The sequence below is a fragment of the Setaria italica genome, chromosome VIII, assembly GCF_000263155.2.
Source record: "Setaria italica strain Yugu1 chromosome VIII, Setaria_italica_v2.0, whole genome shotgun sequence".
Classification (NCBI taxonomy): Eukaryota; Viridiplantae; Streptophyta; class Magnoliopsida; order Poales; family Poaceae; genus Setaria; species Setaria italica.
In genome coordinates this window covers 40,109,890-40,116,621 of record NC_028457.1, presented here as the reverse complement: position 1 = coordinate 40,116,621, position 6,732 = coordinate 40,109,890, and the positions used below count along the sequence as shown (strand labels likewise).

The 6,732-nt window shown below is 43.2% G+C and overlaps 1 long non-coding RNA gene across 1 annotated transcript; it reads left to right on the top strand.

Annotated features, from left to right (window-relative positions):
• Positions 1–1,201: 1,201 nt before the first annotated feature.
• LOC105915015 lies at positions 1,202–3,069 on the top strand. The gene is made up of 3 exons (XR_002678803.1): positions 1,202–1,854; positions 1,955–2,003; positions 2,980–3,069. It is a non-coding gene; the product is annotated as an uncharacterized LOC105915015 (long non-coding RNA).
• The last annotated feature ends 3,663 nt before the right edge of the window (positions 3,070–6,732 follow it).

The following is a 6,732-nucleotide window of genomic DNA, read 5'->3' as shown; positions in this document are numbered from 1 at the left end:
TCATGTTTGCCCCTTTTTATTCTATGACAAAGTTGAATTGCTTTGTGTTTCTCCCTTTTCTTTTGTTTTCAAGAAAATAGAAATTCAGTGTACTGTCTAATGTGTTTTGGGCTATACTGATTATTGAGCAGCAAGATGACCATGATGGGCTCTGCTGATGATATTCAAAAAGAGTTCAGTAGGGAGTCAGTTTTGTTTGCTCTGTTTCCAGGAAGCAAGATGACCAACTTCCATGATGCTTGCTAACTAATGATTCGCTGCATGCAGAGTTGATGCCTTGATGGCTTGTATTCTGGGCGCCAGCTGCCAGAATTGCTTGTTCTGAACTTCTTCAGTGCTCTCTGAAATTTTCAAACTCGTGTGAGATATCATTGTTACAGCTCGATGCAAAGTGTCCTCGACTTCCCATTTTAAAAACAGGTTGTACTTGCAAAAGAACACGTGGAATGAAAGGACATTGGTATCTGTCACACCCTGAATTTTTCAAATTTCAGGATATGATTAAAAGGAATAATTAAACAACAATTTTCTATAATTTAAAATTTTTGCCAACATTTATTTTCTTTATAGAAAATTTAGCATAGGAAAAAAAATAATTATTTGTTATTCGGAATTAAATAATGTTATTCTCTATCTGTGCATTCATGCTGATGCATCTTGGTGTTTTATGAGTGAAAAAGTTTCAAACTGTGTTTAGACGTTGTCCAAGTTCTTCTGAGAATTTTCCAGTTTTTCTGAAATTTATTCTTCTTTTACTAAAGCTAAATCCAATTTTTGGATGGTTCTAAAATCGTTTTTCATGAGCTCCAAATATTTTTATTGGATTCCTTGTGTCTCTGTCCATCTCTGGGATGTTTCCCGAAATTTTTGAGATTTCCTAAATATTTTTCGTGCTCTAAAAACGTTATCTAGAGTTCTCTGGATTTGATTTTACACTGAAAATATTTATCAATCTCGTCTTTCCTAACGGGCCGAGCCCGTGGGCCCGACCCCCACTGACCCTCAGCAGCCCAACTTTTCCACCGGCCTTTTTCCCGGCCCGGCCTGCCACCTCTTCCCCTCCTTTTTCCTTTTCATCTGCTGGCCCAACACCTCCTTCCCACGGCCCGACCCACCGGCCCACATCAGCCAGCAGGCCGGCCTCCTCAGCCCGCTTCTTTTTTCTCAGCAGACCGCCGGTCCAACTCCCACTGCCGGCCCAGCTAGCCTCTCCCTCTCTCTTCTCTCACCGACAGGTGGGGCCCGCTTGTCAGGAGTCTCTACTACCTCCGGCCGCCCGCACTATCGCTTTACTGCGTCACTGCACACCCGCGCCGCATGGCCTGCCGGCGCCGCTCCACCTCCCGCGCCCCCTCAGCTGCTCCGCCGCTCGGCCTCTCTCCAAGCGCCGCTCGCCCCCTCGTTTCCCCTTCCACCAGAAACGGCAACCCCACCACCGTTTGCCATTAATGGCGCCGCCCGCCTTCTCCCCTCCACAGGCGCCGCTTCCACTCCCTCCTTCGCCCCTATAAAGCGCCCGCGCCTCCTGCTGCCGCTTCTCCTTTGCGCCCCCGCGCCAACGCCCCTGAACACGCCGCCACCCGCACAGCGCCGCCGCTCCGCGCCCCTGGTCCGCGCGCTACCGCAGGCCCCTGTGCGCCGCCGCCGGACCAAGCGCCGCTTCCTCCACTCGTCGCCGCAGCCGGTGAGAGTCTCCCTCGCGCTCCCCATTCTCTTCTCCATCTTCTGCGCCGCCCCAGCAAGCCCCTGCGCCTCCAAATCGCCGGCGAGCCGAACTTCCAAAGATCCCTGCGCAGGCGTGCGGTTGAAGAAGAAGATAAGGCGCACTTTTTCGTTTCGGCCCCTGAGAATCTTGTAAATCCTTTCCCTTTTCTTTGTGTCTTGCACCTTTCACAGAAAAGCCCTCGAAATCTTCAGATCCTTGCAATCTAATCCAAACCATATCTTTTTGCAGATCTACCCTTGATCTTTCAGCTTTTCACAAGCCTGTACCCTGTTTCTCGGTAATCATCTCTTCTACCCCTTTAAATCTACAGTAATCGCGTTTAGGTCCCTAGAACCTTGTTTAGCTCGTAGTTTTCACATTTTAGCTCCGTTTTAATTCGTTCAAGTTGCGTTGCGTTCATAATAACGTAAAGTACACGTTAGTGTTGTTGTTATTCAACATTTCATGTTTTTAAAAATAAATTTAATATTAATTTGATTAATGCCTAATAAACATACATTTTCTCTAAATGAAAGCTATATACACCATTTTTTATAATAAATATAAACTTGATTAATGCTCATTTCACGTCCTTTTCTAAATAAAAACTAATTAGGATATACATCGGTTTTTCATAAACTAAAGTTAATTTGATAAACGCTTATCTAAATGTTTCTTCCAATTAAACGCTATTTAGACATATCTCGACTTTTCATAAATAAAATTTAATTTGATTAATAATTATTCAATTTGCGTTCTAAATAAAAGCTATATAGGTTATAACTCGAACTATCATAAATAAATGTTAATTTGGCTAATATAAATACCAATATGTTTTTAATATAATATGCTTAGTTGAACTCGAAATATAAAGTTAATACGCTTAGATGCTTTTACATGTTTCTTTTAAAATTAAATGTTTAATTTGCATAAATTGTACTTAAATATCTATAAATAAAATTTGACTAGGTTTACATCGTCTTTCTCATATAAATATAATTATGACTTGATTAATTCTAACTAAAGGTATTTCTTAGAAATATCTTTAAATTGTTTTCTCAACTAAAATAAACGAAGCAAGTAGCTCTTATCTTTTCTTTGATACATCAAATACCTCGATAGTTCTGTTTTAAGCGTTTCTTGCGGTTGCGTGATGTTAGTTTGACCCTCGCCCTTTTAGTACACTCTTTTAAATCTTTTCTTTTGTTTTGGTGTATTGTTCTTATTTGTACTTGTTTGCTTTGTATGTTTGTGCCTGTGCCTGCTTCAAGTAGAAGGATCGCTGCTTGGAAGCTTTAAAGGTTAAGAGTTTCAAGAAAACAAGATTTGAGAAGCAGCGGGGGTAACTTTTTTGTTGGAGAAAGGCAAGTGTCCCTAACCATCCTTCTACCTATGCTTTGTTCACTGTGTCATGATAATCTTAATTGGAACATGGAGAACCAACCAATAAAATAGTACAACCACAATATCACATGGCTCTGATCTTAGCCGACTAATTAGGTATGTGGTTGACTAGTGGCCTTACCGAAAGGGCAAGGAGGGGGAAGGTGTCGAGGGTATGATCCAGAGCAGTAGCCTTCTAAGGTGTTGACTCATTACAACAGGTTGTGACCCGCATCGCTACTGAAACTCTAGTGGGCTACTAGTTAGCTATGTGTCTTTGTAAAGGCTTCGTAGTGGACCCCCCAGCCACTCACCAAAGGAAGTGTTTAAGGGCTTTGCAAACTCGGGCGACACGGGGGACCACGAGTTGTGGGTAAAGTGCACAACCTCTGTAGAGTGGAAACTGATATATCAGCTGTGTTCACGGTTAAGAGCGGCTTGGACCCTCACATGATTAATTAAACTTGAAGATGGACTTAAATCATTAATTCCGGTTAGTTCCTATGGCCTTGCTGAGTATCAACTATAAGTGTACTCACCCTTACTTACTGCTGCTCAGAAGAAGAAGATGCAATGAAGAAGTTGTGAAGATGATGCTAAGTTCTAGGCGTACACAACCCCCAGTCGAGTGCCTGTGAAGTTTGGAGCCTTCGTTTCCAGAGTTTAAGCTGCGTGTCTCTGTTCGTCTTGTAAGTCTTTTTTTGTATCTTTTTACATGATACTGTTACTGTTATTCACTAATGATGTCACTATATATATGGAACTTGATCTTGAAATACATATAGGTAATACTTGGTTTTGTTTTAAAACCGGGTGTGACAGTATCAATGGCTTTAATTTTTAACAACGAACTGCTAGGATGGCAACAGGGTGGGTCGGGGTTGGGTGGAGCTTTCGTGGACCTGCCCCCGAAACCTGAGAATAAAACCCACCCCGCACCACCATGTGTCGGGTCCTCGAACCCGAGACCCACAGGGGAATTCCGAACCCGCTTCCGTCGGGTCTGAAACCCGCGGGTCTCGGGTCCAGACCTGCCTGATTGCCATCCCTACGAACTGCAACAACAGTGTGAGGTGGAATTATCTGCTAGAGGTGCTGCAACAAATCGGATTTGGTGTTAGATGACGTGCATGAGTTCGATTCTCCTGGCATCTGCATCGACCTCAGTACTCCTAAATGGTGCTAGAGGATCCTGGTTCAAGCATAGAAGTGGCGTACGTCAGGATGATCCCCTGAGCCCTTTGCTATTCATAATTGCCATAGAACCTTTGCACAACATGTTCAGTGTGGCTGCTGCTCTAACGCTTACTAGCAAAAATTCAGCATAGAAATGTACAGGTGAGGCTCAACACGTATGCTGATGATGTGGCCATCTTCTTGAACCCAAAAAAGGAAGAGATGCAAGTGGTTAGCACCATCCTGCAGGAATTTGGATGGGCATCTGGCTTATTACAAACACTGAGAAAAGTGCAGTCTTCCCCATTCATTGTGATCAAGTCAACCTATCTGAAGTCATGGAAAGTTTTCAATGTCCAGTTAAACAATTCCCATGTACCTATTTGGGATTGCCATTGCACACCAGAGCATTGAGAAGGGTTGATGTTCAGCCCCTTATAGATAAAGTAGCAGCCAGGTTGCCAGCATGGAAAGGGCGCTTACTGAACAAGGCTGGGAGACTGGTGCTTGTCAATTCAGTACTATCTGCCATATCAGTCTAATACCTCTCAGTGTTCTAGTTGAAAAAATGGGCAATCAAACAAATCAACAAGATAAGGAGGAATTTTTTGTGAAAAGGACATGCTGAAGCCAATGGGGGCGTTGCCTTGTTAGATGGACAAGTACTCTAAACCAAAGAAAATAGGAGGGTTGGGCATCATAGATCTTGAACGTTTCAATAGAGCGCTTCGATTGAGGTGGCTATGGTACCAATGGAGGGAGACAGACCGGTCCTGGGTTGGCCTAGATGCACCTGTTAATGATGTTGATCAACAACTATTCCGGGCAAGTATAATGGTCACACTTGGGAACGGCCAAACTGTTGAATTCTGGGATTCCAGTTGGCTCAACGGAAAAGCTCCTAGGGATATAGCTCCTAATTTGCACAAGCTTGCATGGAGAAAACATAGAAAGGTGTCAGAGGATCCAGAATCACAGATGGACACAGGGTCTTGGGAAGATGTCGACGGTAGAGGAGATGACAGAGTTTATTACACTCTGGGGTATGGTTGAAGGAATTACCCTCACTGACTTGCCTGACACTATTGTTTGGAGATGGACGGCTAATGGAGAATACTCGGCCAAGTCAGCCTATGCAGTGCAGTTTAAAGGTTCATACTGTACATTTGATGCTCAGGCGCTCTGGAAGCACTACGCCGAGTGTTTTTTCTTTGCCGAGTGTTTTTTTTGAACACTCGGCAAACAAGCTCTTTGCCGAGTGCCAAGCCAAAAACACTCGGCAAGAAAAAACACTCGGCAAATCGGGTCTTTGCCGAGTGTCAAGAAAAAAACACTCGGCAAAGAGGGGGGTTTGCCTTGAAAATTTTTCTACTCCCCACATACAACATTTGGTACTCCATGTTAAAATTTGGTACATTTTTGGATTTGTTTGCTATATTTAATTAATTAATTGCATTTCAAGGAAATTTTTTGTATATGTCAAATTTAAACTGCAAGTGATTCAAACTATAGAATAAAATGAGTAGAAAAATAATATTCATGTTATTTAGCCAAGTTTGAGGCCTTACCCATGAAATGAAAAGAAATTTTGAACATTTTGTTTAGGAAACACGACCATGAATGTGTGGCCAAATGATTTTTTAATTGTAAAAAAAGCATGCGAAGTCTGAAAATCATGAGATTTATCATGATGTGATGATATCATACGTGGAGGCTGCGGTAAAAAATTGAGAAGATTTCGCACATGTCGTCACATACAATGTTTACAAACTGAAACATCTCATAAGAAGAATAGTAGCGTTGAGAAGGATGCGATAAGAATTAGAGTTAGAGTGATGGTCGAGTTTTGTTTTGACTACAAAACTTTTTGTATAGGCAATAGAGAACATATATTATTTCATGTGAAATTTTTGTAATTTTTTGGAACCGTTAGATAATTTTAATGTATTAAGTGCAATTATAGAATTTTAATTGATATAAATTTAATTTGAATTATAACTACATAAAATAATGGAATAATATGAGTAGAATAATCAAATATATATTGTTGAGTGAATTTTACCTATCACCGCATAATATAATCAAATAATATCAGTAGAAACTGTTATGGAAAAGGTGGGAAAATGAAAAAAAATCTTTGCCGAGTGCCCAAATCTGGGACACTCGGTAAAGAAGGAGTTTGCCAAGTGTTATCCTTTTTACACTCGGCAAACTCCACACCACGGACGCCGCCCGCCCGGTCGGCCACATTAACACCTGGCGCGCGCCCCCCGGCCCCCCACTCCTACCCACCCGCACCCACACGCCGCACCCCACCCGCACCCACGCGCCGCCCCTTCCACTCCCTCTCCTCCGACGGGCGGCGCCTCCTCCCCTCCCTCTCCTGCGGGCGGCGCCCCTCCCCTCCCTCTCCTCCGGCGGGCGGCGCCCCCTCCCAGCCCCGCTCCCTTACCGCGTGAGATCTAGAC